The following is a 16,295-nucleotide window of genomic DNA, read 5'->3' as shown; positions in this document are numbered from 1 at the left end:
ACAAGAGCCAGATCGAATATTATCTTGCAAGTAAGGCGCCGAGGATGTCGCCGACTCAGGTGGGGAGAATGTCATGGGCTGCTTTTCAGCCATGCCCCATGACCCTTGGACGCGCTCCATGGCGTCCACTCAAGCCTCCCAACGCCTAGTGCTATGGACGACCTTGTGGTCTTTGCCGTGCCAAGTGACAAGCGCGCCTGTGCCTATGTCTCCCCCTCCCGATTGCCCTCGCTAGCACCCAGCCGCAAGCAGATGCCAATAGCGTCGCGTGCGCAGACAACACCGTATGTGCAGACAACGTCGTGCGTGCAGACGCTAATGCTAAAGACAAAGTTGCTGCCAACGGACCTGCTTATGCTTTGTAGGAATCTAAGTCATTTCTATTATAAATATAGAGTAGTTTTACTTCATGCATTTCCATTATGTCTCTCTAGCTTAGTTATGTCAAGTCATGTAACTTTGGTATATTATTTTTAAGCATTATTAAGGGAGATCAAGCAATCAAACTTTCTAGCAAGTAAACAATTCTCTATACTAGTGTCTCTCCCCCTCGACACCGTATTGCTTTTCTATAATAGCTTTTATTAATGAAATCAAGCTTTCTTTCATTCTCTTTTCTGTTCTCTCAATTGCTCTTGACATTGATTTTTCCGTACGGCACTGACAGTCTCGTCTAGCATACAAGGGGGGGACCCCAGTTGGTAGATGGTAACTGCACGGACGTCGGTTGCTTAGCCTTACGTCGCCCTTCCAAGGAATCTCAGGAAGGCGCCGCATAAAATTACACACTTCGAATTACTTCCAAACTTTGCATACAAGTTCAATTCAACTATAAAGACGTATCCAAAGTCTCAGAACTCCAATTAGAGTCCAATAACATCAAAATCAAGTCTTGGTCAAACTTATAAACTCTTAAGTTCTTCAAATTGTCAACTTTCAACAAATAGTGTTGAATTCTTCTAGGAACCTCCAAAATCAAATTCGAACATACGTACAAGTCCAAAATCATCATACGAACCTATCGAAACCATGAAAACTTGATTCCGAGTCCGTTTACCCAAAAGTCAAATATTGGTCAACTCTTCCAACTTAAAGCTTCCAAATTGAGAATCATTCTTCCAAATCAACCCCGAACCACTTGAAAATTAAAATCGACCATACACGTAAGTCATAATACATTATATGAAGCTACTCAAAGTCTCAAACCACCGAACGGAATGCTAAAACTCAAAATGACTAGTCGGGTCGTTACACATATGAACCTATCTGACCTTCAAATTACTAATTCGAGCCCGTTTACTTAAAATATTGACTTCGGTCAACTCGCTACTTGCTTAAGTTAAGGCCTCTACTTAGGAACTAAGTATTTCAAATCACTCCCAAACATCCCAAAATCCAAACCAACCATATATGTAAGATATAAAATATCATCTGAACCTACTCAAGGTCTCAAATGACGGGATGCTAGAACTTAAAATAACTTGTTGGATCGTTACATATTAAAAATCAGGGAAGGCTCATAAAAATTGCATGCGGGCTCAGCAACCTCCAACAATTCAATTTTAATATACATCTCAAGCAAATCAAGATTTATCATATACCACACCGTGTTAGGTGCGCTAAAACATTCTTGGAATAATTCATTGTCAATTATGAGAATTTCTGAACAACGAGCATTACCCTGAACAGTAAAAATACGTTATCTACCCGAAATAACAAGCCTTAACTCATTCGGTTAGTTTTCATTCTAGTACGCATGTTCCAAACTAACCAATCATACGCAACATCTAACGAAAGTTTAATAACTGCACGAGCACCATAATTATATTTAACTGCAGTCAATTTCATATATTATATTACCGCCCCAATACAAGGCAACCCTTACATGATATTCAGTTGATATTTTCAGACCTATAGAAAAGCCAACAGCAATAATCAATAAATTATAAATGCAATAGGCATAGAGTAAAATATGAAGAAAGAAAACTAATTTGGCCAAGTACATTTGTTGTTATCTTTCAATAAACTATATTTAAATAAAATATATAATATTTTATGAACTTTGTGATATACATAGCAAGAAATTAGACTGTTAATATAGAGTCCGGGGAGCTGCTGAACAAATATGAAGGCGTACATCAATTTGCTTTTCTCAGAAAATAAAGAAGGCTCAAGCCTGTCATAGATTTTTAAATTTCAAATTGGAACACGCGATTATGTCGTAGCGCCTTTAGTATGCTACCAAATTAAAGTTCCGTCTATTCTTTTTAATGTTAAATTGGCACACTGAAGGCACAATTACTACTTCGCGTTTTTACCATTTATGTCAATAATTTTCTGACAGCATCATTTATTGGATTTAATTTAGTTTTTTCCTCATTTCAAGAATCCCTTCTGATTATTACGTGTAAAAAAGGTTTTATACCGTCATAAATAAATTGAACTTCTAATAAAATAACTAAAAATAATAGTACTGCTAAAACGTAATCAATAAGTTCTCAATTACGTATCATTTCTCTGTCGAGAATAATCTAGTCCACCTTCTATTCCACATCAGCATACACCGTTATAAGTGCTACATCTATGTGGATATTTTGAAAATATAATTCACGGATTTATGGCATCGTAAATGTATGTCTTTATTTGACGATAAAAACTTAATATGACCCTTCAATTCATGATCGTATTTAAGCGTTTATATGACATGCACTCACCATCAGGTACAATCTTTTTTTTTTTTAGTATCACTTATGATTTTCAACTATTTCATTAACAGCTAAACCCCGTCTTTCATAACGATATAATAATTTTGTCTCTGAACTATAACTCAATCTCCAGTGAGCACCGGTAGGACAATTGGATCTCAATACTCTTTTTATTTTAATAAAAGGAACATGGTTTATACTACAAATAAAGGGCCATGGGACTCCAACATTTTCAAAAAATAAATCCTTGATGTAGAATTCATGAGACCATCATTTGTTGGTGAGTGGGTCAAAGTTACTATTTGGGATATATAAAGCCTTAAATCATATAGAAATGAGTGGTTGATAAGGAGAAATCAGAGGAATCAGTGGCCTTTTCAACCACTCAAAAGACGAGACAGTTTGTTAATATAACTTCTCTTATGCAGCTTTCCATCCGTGGTATGCGAAAAGGGAGACCTTGAATGAGAAGAGGCGGGAGAGGTCAATTTTCTACAATTTTTATTATATTTGGTCGGTCGGCCAAAAGAAATTATAGCCACTAGTTAAATATATATAAAAAAAAAATTAATTATACATAAAAAATAAATATTATATATTAATATACAAAACATTATATATTTCTCGATTGTTATTTTAGGGGACGCTACACTATAGATTTTCCAACCAAACTTAGTTTTCTAAATATCACAATTTGCATTGTAATAACACTAGTAATTTTGTGTACATTTTATCTCCCGTTATTTATTTGTAAAAAAAAAAAAGAAGCCATCCGGTAAACCATTCAAGTAATACCCTCCCCCTAAAGGTAACATGACACAGAAAGTCCCAGATCAAGTGCAGTTAAATGCGAAAACTGTTATATTATGGGAAAATTTGACTCGAACTGATCAATGTGTGCATCAATCCATATAACTTTATCAGGTTATGTGATATCTTAAGGTAAAAATATATAGAAGTTAATCATATTTACGTGATAAGTCTTTCTCCTTTTCCATCTTTTCCCCTCATATCTGTTACTATAGGCCTCTCAGTGCAATTTTTCCCAAACATTGATCGTTAATTACGGCAATTTTAACCAGTTTGTCATTGAAAAAAGCGTAATGTGCCTCGTATGTGGTATTTTGGGATTATATTATTGAATCTCACTCTTGTTGTCTTGCACTTACAGCGTAATCCATTAACTTTATATGTTGGATTCTCTCTTAGCGGAGTCTGAAAAAAATATTCCAACTCAAAAATCAAGATAAATTCCTCTACTGGGCAAGATATCTTTTGCCTTTGTTTTTTTCTTCTTCTTATCTTCTTTCAATGAATCTAATACTCTCGCCGTTTCAATTTACGTGAACCTATTTCCTTTTTAGTCCGTGCCAAAAAGAATGACTTCTTTCCTTATTTGGAAACAATTTATCTTTATGCAATGATTTATAACCACACAAAATATATGTGACTCATTTTACACCATAAGTTCAAAAGTCTTCTCTCTTTTCTTAAACTCCGTGCCCAGTCAAATGAATTCACATAAATTGAAACAGGGAATAGCTCTTGGATAGTGACAAAAGTTCTACGAATTACATTGACTAAAGTTGATAGGGACTATTAAAAAATTTATATATGTGAATTGATATATACTACCTTATAGCAGTACAAAGTCATAATTTATTAAAGTATAGTTCAAACTCATTATGGACCAAATTCCCTTCCTTTACTAAGTCAGATGGATTGTTTTTTTTCTTAATAAGTTAAATCAATTTATTTACAAAATATGTCCCAATTTTATGTTCAAGATTTTGTTACCTCTTGTCTTTGCAAATCAAAATGAAATTTCACAACGAGTTCTGTTTTTACCCTCCTTTTTTTTCGTCATGTATTAGTCTACATTCAAATTTAAATGGTAACCATAAATTTAGAGATGGCGTTGTTGTTAGTGATATTTTTACTAAGTTTGGAGTCTCAAATATTTAAGAATTTTTAAAAAATGATTTAAGTTTTATGCATTGTATGAGATAATATTTCTTACTTATCTTTGTAATTTAGCGCATGACAGTAAATTAATTACCATTTTTATTAAGTTACATACTAATACTAATCATTAAAATATATTTATAATTATTTTATATGTGACTGATTATGTCAATATTTTATATAATTAATGTATAAGAACTTAAACTCATTAGTCATTACAAACAGTGAAGCAAAAAGTACAACGGGATATACAAGTGACTCCCAAATTATCCATTCGATGGCACCCACTATGACTCCAACTGTTTTTGCATCGCCACTAGTTTTTGTTATCAACAATTTACAACAGGAGCTGAGCAGGTCATGGATATGGAAACTACAACAACTACTTTTGCAACACAGGACGATGGGCCTGCCTCTACAGCTGCCAATGGAGTTAATATAGTAGAAAACTCCGATTTGCACAATGACCAGCTCTTTTTACGTATACAAACTTATTTCATGGTAGTAGTTGTAATAGTCAACAAACTAGCTCTACTAATGTGACGCATCACCCTCTCTGTAGCAACAGTCCTTAATAGTTAATGCAATATTATCTTTCCTACAAAAAAATAAAATAAAAGTTGTAGTAAACTTCACCTTATCCTATCTATTTTTGGGTTAAGAAAATAATATTACCCTTTCTAAATGGGACAGAGAGGACCCTCTTAACCTCAAAATTAAAAATCAAAATAAGAAATTATTGCTGGAATACAAATTAAAAGGTAAAAATGACCATCAGCTGATATTGATTATGCACGTTTTTAATTCAAAAATAAAAATATTACTCAATTATATTAAGTAAAGAGTAATTCCAGCTAATCCTTTTTTTTGGAGGGGTGGGGATAGTTTATGAGATTATATTAGGTATATTCTTGTTATTGTGGGTGGGGTTACAAATAATCCTTTGTTGTTTAGATAAAATAGAGAACCTCCTTGAGCTAACATTTCCAGCGATTTGTATCATGGTCGAACATGGTAATGAACTTTACTTACCTATTATTTCTGACTGCAGGTCACTGATGCTGAAATTGGATCGCGTGGAGCTTAGACATGTATACCGAGAAGCTAATGTTGTAGCAGATGTGTTGGCTAAGCATGGAATGAACCTCACACCCTCAGATGGACGACAACCATAACATCCCTTATATTACTTATCTCCCCCTCCCTTTGCTTTATCAGCTTTCAATAAATTGTTCTGTAGACTTGAACGCTCGAACAATCTTGACTTGTAATAACTATAACTGTTACATTACTTAATTTCTAATATAAGTATCCTTATTAGCAAAAAAACATTTCCAGCGATTTTCAATTTAAAATAATCTGATATATTCATATTATTTTAATGTTTAATTATATTAACTATTAATATTAACATGATTATTGATGATATATTTTCAAACAATTATACCAAGAAATATCTAGGAATGAAAAGAATAATTCAAAAAAATATTTATTCAATTAAACTTCTATTATTATGTTACAAGAGAAATTCCTTTAAAAAGAAAAAAAAAATCAAGGTATAAAAAAATTTTAAGCTCCTGAAAAATCTATAAGGAAATAATGATGCTTTGAAATCAAAGGGAAAATTAAATAAGAAATAATAGAGTTATAGAATCTCAATTTTATGTATAATATTTTATAATGAGAACCCCATATTATAGTAATCCACAATAATTGAGGGCTATTTGTGAACTTTTAAAAACTGGGAATGTTTATCTCGTATTAGCGTCTGACAAGGGAAAAATCGTTTACACGTTTTTAACAGTAGTTGTGATGAAAAAGAATGGAAAACAGTATCTGTATGAATTGTATGAGAATCTGAGATAAAGAATGCGCAGTGAACAATAAGACAATGTATAGGATAGCGGCAAAATAGAATAATCACTTTTTGTATTGATTAATGTTCTTCCTTCTAAGGATCAAACAAAGAGAGAGAGAGGGTGTTGCTTGTGTTGTAATGGGCATAATTTAGCTTCATTGAGAAGATAGCTATATAAAACAAGCAAGAACCCTTTTTGTGATAAGACCCTCTGATAGTACAAAACGGATTGTTGAAAAGGCGTCTCTGGTTGAGTGCAAAACTTGATGCTGGCTGATGTTAGAGAGTATGTGAGAATGCGCTCCAGTTGGCACCTAAGTCAGGGTAAAAAAAAAGATTTGTTGGGCCGGGAGCCAATGCACCACCGGTCCATGAAGGTCTTATTCTCTCTTAGATAGAACCGTTACTTCGAGGCACCGATTATCATGATCTTGTAGTACCGGACTAGGTCCATTCACCACGATATCTCGAGTGTTGAGTTTCTGCTAAGCCCGGACTCCTACGTGTCATGACCCTATCGATACACCTGGCAGGTCTGAATTTTGCCCCATATAGATAGTCCCCCATTTTTGGAATACTCAATAAAATATATCCGAGAAGTGAAAAAGTTACGAAAATCCTACTAGCGGAAAAGAAACTGAAAAGACTACTGACGGTTTTAGAGACGAGTCGTGACGTGCATTGAAGAGCCCTAATTATTGCCCTTGGGTTTCGTTTAGCGACACATTTTCTTTTAAGCTTACCAACGCATATGGTCGTAATAACTTGATTGGTCGTTTTGAGCTTTAGTATTTCGTTCGGTGGTTTGAGACTTTGAGTATCTTCATATGATGTATTATGACTTGTGTGTATGGTCCGTTTTAATTTTCGAGTGATTCAGGATTTATTTGGAAAAATCTCTCGATTTGGAAATTTCAAGTTGGAAGAGTTGACTAATGTTTGACTTTTGGGCAAACGGACTCGGAATCGAGTTTTTATGGTTGCGATAGGTTCGTATAATGATTTTGGACTTGTGCGTATATTCGAATTAGGTTTTGGAGGTTCCTAAAGGGATTCGATACTATTTGTCGAAAGTTGGCAATTTAAAAAACTTAAAAGTTTATAAGTTTGACCAAGAGTTGACTTTGATGTTATTGGACTCCAATTGGTATTTCGAGACTTTGGATAGGTCTATATAGTTGAATTCAACTTGTTCAAAATTTGGAAGTAATCCGAAGTGTTTAAGTATGATTCAGACACTTTTTTGAAACAATGATGATTTAATAACTTAAGAGAAATTCTATTTCGTTTGAGCCTCGATTCTTTGTTGTGATGTTCCCGTGGATATTATGAGGCTTTGGATAAGTTTGGATAATGTATTTATACTTGTTGGTATGATTGAATGGGATCCCGAGGGGCTCGTGTAGATTTTGCATCGTTGGTTGAGAAACTAGTTAAGCTAAGGATTTGGAGTTTAACCATGGTCGATATCGGGTCAAGATGACCTTTTTTTGGTATTTGTGCGCGAGCAGGTTCGTAGCGCATTTTCTGATTGAAATGCATATATGGTTTGTGTCCGGGAGGTTCCGAATGAGTTTTGGGTGTTAAACCGATGATTCTTTTGTTGCTGATTTTCTAGTGTAAAATATTTACGCTAATATCATTTTTTATCCCTTAAATTTTTAGTTTTCCTTTAAAACTTCAAAATATCATACCTCACTCATTTTAAGGCCAAATTGGGTGATTCAAAAGAGAAATTGGGGGTTCTTGTCTAAACTTTCCTAAAGTAAATAATTGGGATTTGAACATTGATTCAGAGTCGTATTTGAGTAAAATTAGTATGGTTGGACTCGTAATTGAATGAATTATCAGAATTTGTGAGTTCTGTCGGGTTCCAAGGTGTTGTCCCGAGTTGACATTTTGGTTGACTTTCAGTATTTAATCAAAGATTCGACCTTTATCGTTTGGGTTTGCTTCCTATGACATTATTTGATGATTTTTAGTTGCTTTTGGTTAGTTTGAGCCGTTCTGAGGTCGATTTGTGCGGGATGGTGCTTCTAGCGTAGCGATTTGGCTTATTCGAGGTAAGTGTCTTGCCTAATTTTGTTGGAGGAATTTTTTTTAATAAAATAATATTATTTTCCACATGGGGGGGGGGGAGGGGGTGATGCATATGTGAGGTGATGAGTGTATATACATGTGCCAGGCTTAACTATACTTGGGGGTAGATTATACGGTTCTTTGTGCCTTGTTGGATTATGTGACTTTCTTACTTCATGTTTTATTTGACTTTTATATTAATATGAATACGAATTTCAATGCCAGAAACCATGATCTAGCTTATTATAACTTGATTAAAAATTTGACGGACTTTTTGTGAAACTATTGATGTGCTAAATTCGGTCATTGCTATACTTAATCACAAATACATCGCTACGACCGTTATTCTTGACATATTTGGATTCTATACTTGAGTTGAAGATCGCTTTTGAGATTTGTTGAGATACTTGAACAATAAGGTTCTTGAGGTTTGTTGAATTGTTATTGGCTTGAAAGTTGTGATTGATATTCATTTGGAATATTCGCTTAATCACTCTCCTTGATGTTATTCATGCTTCCTACCTTGCTTGTTATTGATATACATATGCTTAGTGAGGAGGCGTGTAAAGCACGAAAGGAGATTCCGTGCCATTGAAAATACATTATCATGTGAGAAAGAGTGTAAAGTACGAAGGGTGATGCCGTGCCATTTCATATACATTATCGCGCGAGGAGGAGAGTAAAACACAAAGGGTGATGCCGTGTCATTGCATTTATATTATCATGTGAGGACGATAGTAAAAACACGAAGGGTGATGTCGTGTCATTGTTTTTATATTATCATGTGTTCATGGCACGAAGGGTATGTCCGTGCAGGCGAGGACGAGAGACATGTATTATATTGTGATTTTTTTTCTTGTGTATACATTTATACCTTTATCTTGAGCTGTTATTGTTGCACCTATGTTTTCTATGTGACTTGTAAATGTTGTTATGTCTTTGTCCGCTATCTCAATTGTTGTTGTATTATCCATGCCTTCAATCTGTTTAGCTTATAAATATCGTGCTTTCCTTCTTGTTTGTTATATCTACATCTATGCCATTCCTCATTTGTTGCACTTTTGTATAAACCTTCCACCATGTTAGTTATCTATGCCTTCTAATTGTTTAGTTTATAAAGATCATACTTTCCTTCTTGTTTGCTATATCTACATCTATGCCATTTCCCATTTGTTGCACTTTCGTATAAGCCTTTTACAATGTTAGTTAGTGAAATTTATATTCTCCTATCTTAATTGCTATCATTACTTCTATGCCTCCCACCTAGTGTGTTGTCATTGTCCATATGCACTGCCTTATTCGTTATTGCTATATGTGTACTTCCCACTTTGTCATTACCGTTATTGGCATTTCTTTCACTTGGTTGGTACTGATATATGTATGCTTGGTGAGGAAGAGATAAATGCACGAAGGTTGTTGTCGTACTATTTGATTTGATATCTCGAGAACATTTCTTACACTATGAAAGTTCTGGATTTTATACCGTAGTTTTATGGTCATTTCTCTAAGGAAAGGATTGGTTATGATATTGAGAAATATTGACCGTAATGTCTTCTAGCAATAATTTACTTCTTTGCATATTTGTTCTTGTACTCCTCTTTGTTATGTTCTAGTATTGTTTCTATTGTAATTCTATTGTACATGTTATATCAGTGAGTATCTTTTAACTAAAAAGTCTCATCAATACTTAATCGAGGTTAGTTAAGATACTTACTGGGTACATGTGGTCGGTTGTACTCATACTACACTTCTGCACCTTACGTGCAGATCTTGGAGCTGAGATGCGGTGGATGACAGGAGCCGACATTGAAGATGTACTTGCCTTCCGGATTTAGCTACAACTTATCCCTGGGTAGTTTTAGAGTTGAATTTTGTTTATGTACATTTCAAATAAAAGTTGTATCTATTTCATATCAATTTTTGCAAAAATCCAGTCTTAGTAGCTCATGACTTGTACTACTAGTCCTTGAGATATTGTTTGGAATTCAGTTATATCATTTGTTGATCACTTTTATTTTATTAGAACTGTGTCGACTGTTATTGGACTTACCTAGCGGGTTGCGTTAGGTACCATCACGACTAATTAAATTTTGCGTCGTGACAATGGCGCCCCATGATTTGACGGTTCCTCGACATAATGATTTTGTGCCTTTCTTTTTTAATCCAGTTCTAACTGCGAGAGACGCCCATTACCTTCCTTCCAGTTCTCACATTCCTTTTCAAAGAAAATACCGAAAGTTATTATTCTTTGCTTACATCAACCTAATTCAATCATGTTGACTTCCCAGAATTCGTCCTCTTCCACTGGAACTCCATCTAACGTCCCACCTCCCTCTGCGCGTAGAAGGGGGAAATCCCCCATGGTAGAGGCTCCTGATGAAATGAGACCAGAGGATCTTGCTGCCCTAGATAGTTCGTTAAACCGTAGACTTTATGATAGTGATTTCCAAAGCGTCAGCAAGGGCGGTCTGATGGAGGACTATGTGTCTCTAGTGAGCGAGGATCGCCTTCTTCGAGTAAGGGCAAATTACGGCTGGGATGCCGATGTTGAAGTCAGCGCCGTGGGCGACGAGGCTCGAATTACCCATCATCTAGCGGGCTTCTCCGTGATCTATACTTACCCCTTCACCATAGGCTTTGGGTTCCCCGTTCCTGAGATTGTCGAAACCTTTTGCCATCACTATCAAGTTTGTTTGGCACAACTGGCCCCCCAATTATGGTGATTGGTTGCATGCATCCAATTTCTAGATGACCGAGCCCACCTAAATTTCACCTTCGACCATCTGATTCATCTCTACTCTCCTTGAATGTTTCGGGGAGGTATGACACACCTAATTTCACGGGATATATGCGCTTTGATAACAAGTACTGAAGATGATCATGATCGAGGATGGTGGGACCGGTTTGTTTGAATCCCAACTCATTTCTTGCACCGACTGACTTTTCACCAATTTCTAGAAGCATGGAGGTTTTGACGTAAGAACTTAAAACATTCTTCAATTCTATTTATTAATCATATCTTTACTTATCTTTTATTATGTTTACTCGCGTTTGTAGCCCGCGCGATGGCCCCTGCACCTGCACCCGAGATCCTTGATTGTGTGAGGGATATTTTACTAGCCTCCAGACATGATGACTAGACCTGGAGGGCCATCTCTTTAAACTAATGAAGGTGAAAAATCATAGTGACAGGCTACTAAAGTATATGTAAGCTGAGGTTTTTTGGGTCACATCTCCCTAACCTCTGGGTTTACATTTTTTGCAGGCTTATCTAGGAAGAGATTGACTGCTAGGGTGCTCCCCTCGTTTGACTCGGCTGTCGTCTGTATTCGTAACTTGGCTTTCAGAGTTTCTTTAAATTGGAAGAGGCGGGTCTGGGATTTTGGCGAGCCCACGACTGAGGGGATCAATGCGCGTCTCCTCTGCTGTCATCAGGTGGACGAAAGCCCGAAGGACAAGATGCCCAAGGTGATCGACATTGATGCCGAGGAGTTAGAGGCTGGTGCTATAGGATGGGGCAAATAAGACGTGGTGTCGGCCACAGAACTGTAGGTGCCCGGGGTCCTTGAGCCGGAGAGTGTGGTCCCTCCCAGTCCTGCAATCATGATCGATCCGGGGCGGATGGACAAATGGCAGGACAAGTTGAATACCTTCAAGGACCATTGGCGTCGGGAGGTAGCTTCGATGATGAAACTAGAGGATCAATGCAGAAGGCTCCGGGCACACCGCCAAGCTAACAAAGATGTGGCCGAGCTGGAGCGGAACTGGGTGATCCTCTCTACCTACTTGGAGACCCTGTGCATAGTACATGGAGGCAACCATGATCTTCCTTAGATGATCGATGAGGCTAAAGCAGTCGCCTCTGCTGCAGAGAAAGCCCTGGAATAGGTGTCATCCAAGTCCGATAAAGTGAGCTTTGAGAGCGAGGATTATGCCGGTTCTTCTAGAAGTGTTCCCCCCATCCTAGTGTTTGTTTTTTTGAAGTCCTTAGGCTATCATGCCCTTTTAATATTTTGTATTTGTTCTAGGCGCTCGGGTCAGATTTTTATAGACCCTCTTTTTTGCCCGAATGATGTTTGATCCCATTGAATAAAATTCAAACCTTTTTGGTTGTATATGTGACCGAGTTGTGTTAATAAATATCTACTTTTTTTTGTGCTTTTCATGCTTGCCTTGCTTCGTTCCTTACACTTAGATTTATTTGAATGCTTTATATCAAAGAGTTCTTTAGAAATAAAAGACGGGGACCGGGCCTAAATGGAGGCTCGAAGTTCCCCTAACCGATTATTTAATACTTAATCGTGAAGGTTTTCCTGCTTTAACCTTCTTCTAGAACTATGTTCCCGGAGAATTTGGGTCGCAAATTTGGTTGGCCTTGAAGGTTCTAAGTGTGTATACTTTTCCTATTGCCGAGGCCAAGTTTTAGACCAAATTTGGGTATGTTACATCGAATGGTGTTGTTATGATCGGGAAATACTCATCCGATTCATGAAAAATAACACTTAGTTGTAAGGGTTGTTTCGCTGACCCTCTTTCGGAACTATGTTCGTATTTGGGCAATTAGGGAAAATACTCAAGGATTAGGTGAAAATTTTGCCTTGCTTCAAAGCATTTTTCTTGTTTTTCAATCCTTTTACCGATACTGAGTTTCAAACTAAATCCAGTTATGTAATTTCCGTTTGTGTGTTATGATTGGGAATTAACCACCCAACTCATAAAAAAGAGGGCCCTTTTTATATGGTTGTTATGAGGAAGAAGTCTTGACCTCATTTCTAAGCACAAGCTCTTTTTAGAACTTTACAATTTCAACTCAGAGGTTGTGTCACGTGTTTTGTTTGCGTATTTTATGATTTTAAGTTCGGAGACCATGTCGTGTATTTGTAGCGGGATTTTACGATCTAAGTCCGAGACTGCATCGTGTGATTGGTTTTTAGCGAGAACCATACGTATGAATTTAGGAATTTGTTTAATAAAAGAAAATATGAGAAGACAAAACAATTTGATACTTTCTACATTTTCTTTGAGGGGAAAACAACCCTAGTTATACATAAACCTCTGCGAGTTTTCTCGGCTTAGTTTGTGAGCTTTTTACAAGGTATGGCAAAAAAGAAACATTCCCGGCTACTGATCTCAATTAAGTAGTCCTCGTATGGTGGAGTGACCCTGGTTATATGCAGTCTTGGTACCTACCTCCCCCTCACTAGTGATTAAGTATGAGGGAGGAATACTTAAGTGCTTGGATCATTCTGTGAGTCCCACACTCTGGAGTACCGGTATATGCTCGTGGTAATACGTTTTACATGCATTGGCTCATTGAAGACCTTGCCTGAAAAACTCATTTTGGACAAAACTGTGGCTAAGGAAAAGAGTACAAAACATATTTTCAGATGTCTTTCCCTATCTTGCGGGTGCAATGTTTCTGCTAGCAAAAGTTAGCAAATTTAGCCAAGACTAAGAATGTGAGTCATAATTGCGTAGAAATGGTAATGCTTCAAATAACTAATATTCCAATTGCTTTGTAATTCTTCACCGGTCCCATTCGCGAGTCTGTATGCACCTTTGTCGGCGATCCCGATGGCTCGAGACGGTACTTTCCAGTTTTGACTCAATTTTTGGGCAATAATTTCTCTGTTTTTGGTCGTTACCTTTTGGAGGACATAGTCCCCGACTTTGAAGTTCCGCAGATTGGCCTTCTGGTTGAAGTATCTTTTAACTCTTTGTTTTTGCACCATGCTCTGGATGAGAACTGTCACGCCCCCAAACCTGGGAAGGCAAGACCGGCACCCGGTGCCTCAATTATCCGAACGTACCAACATGAGACTGAGGGACCCTGAACATACAATGTCATACTTTGTCCATAGGGCCACATTGCAAGACAATTAGTGAAACAAAATATAAAACTAAACGAAAACTAGATCTGACTAAACATTAATATAAAGCTGGGTCGTTAAGGCCGTCATGACTACTACAGCTGACAAACCAAAAAAATATACATACAAGGCATACAAGCCCAACATATTGCACTAACTGACAGGATATGTCTACAAGCCTCTACTGATGGATGTACTGTGATAGGAACAGAGCCCTGACCTACCCATAATATATACACAATATATACTCAAAACCCTAGACCCGGCAACTCCGAAGGACATGGAGCTTACCGATCAAGCTGAACACGGACAACACCTACGAAGGAGTTCTACTAGTTTGGCTATCTGAACCTGCATGCATGAAATGTAGCGTCCCCATGAAAGGGACGTCAGTACGAAATAATGTACCGAGTATGTAAGGCAATAGAATAACTGAAAACTGAAACTAAACTAATAATATAATAACTGAAAGTAACTTGGAGTCAAAGATGATTTGGAGATATACTTACCTGCTAATATTGACTCAACTCTCTCAATATAGTAAGTAAAATAATTGTTCGGCCCTATAAGGCTCGAAACATGTAACTGCTCGGCCGCAGTAGGATCGCTCATAGGCGCTAGACCATACTAGGCTCAGTATCTCGGCCTTTCTGGGCTCACTCATAGGAGCTCGGCCACTGTAGGCTCGGTATATAACTTACCATCTGATCAGAGATTGCCCAATAGGTGCCTGCCCACCGATTATAGCTCGGTGGTGGTGAAAATACTGTAATACTGTATATATATATAGACCCTCTACTCTCTTGACTAAAATAAGACAATACTTAACTAGATATAAAGTCTCGATAAGGGAGAATACTATAACTTATGAGACTAGGATAATGTACAGAAATTCAGGAGTACGGACTTTTCTTTATGTCTTGTTATCAAACACATGTGGTTACGAGATCATGCCAAAATGAAGAAAAGGTTTAGCCTTAACGTACCTTATCACAATATTTCCAATAACCACGTTGAACTCGTCTCTTCGCACCTTAATCTACAATAATGATAATAATACAATCATTAAGTTACGAAAGGTGCAACTATCACACAACGAACGACAATCTTATTTTGTATTAAAACGGGCAGTATCTCCCCTATAATCTTTACTTCCTCCCAATTCGAGATAATACCAAAAATACAAGAAACAACAATAAAAATATGTATACATTATTTTCCAACCTTATATACACCACAAGATACTACAAAACAGTCCAATACACCTCAATCTCTTCATACACAAAACAACCATCGTAGTAGTATCAAACGGCCCGAAAATATTTCGACGAACGACCAGCCCACCACCATGCATTTATGTGGTATTTATCCACATACTTTCTTTTCCAAAACCCCCTAAAACAGTAGCAAAACACGCAATTCAACAGCAACACGAAACATCCCACAAAACAGTCCACTACAAGTTGAATAACTCGAACTCACGACTTCTGATCACCGTCCCGTGAGTTCTTACAATTATAGAACGACTTTTCATACATTTCCAGCAGAAACATTGGATTAAAGAGAGCATTAAACTTACCTTATTTGTTGAATATCTCAGATCCTACCTCGGATTATTCACACCCTAGGTTTTCCTCCAACTAGAACTTGAAAAGAAGAGAAAATCAATTAGGGTTTGTGTTCAGCTTTTGGGAGGATTTTTGCAGGGGCTTATATCTAGTTATTTTGCTATATAATGAGTGTAATATTTGAAGGATATAAGCCCTTAAAATGTCTCTTTGGCCGACCTAAAATAGCCCCTTTTTGGAAATTTTTAAT

Source organism: Nicotiana tabacum, chromosome 2 (genome assembly GCF_000715075.1).
Source record: "Nicotiana tabacum cultivar K326 chromosome 2, ASM71507v2, whole genome shotgun sequence".
Lineage (NCBI taxonomy): Eukaryota > Viridiplantae > Streptophyta > Magnoliopsida > Solanales > Solanaceae > Nicotiana > Nicotiana tabacum.
The sequence above is the reverse complement of the archived record's forward strand: the minus strand, read 5'-3'. Positions refer to the sequence as shown.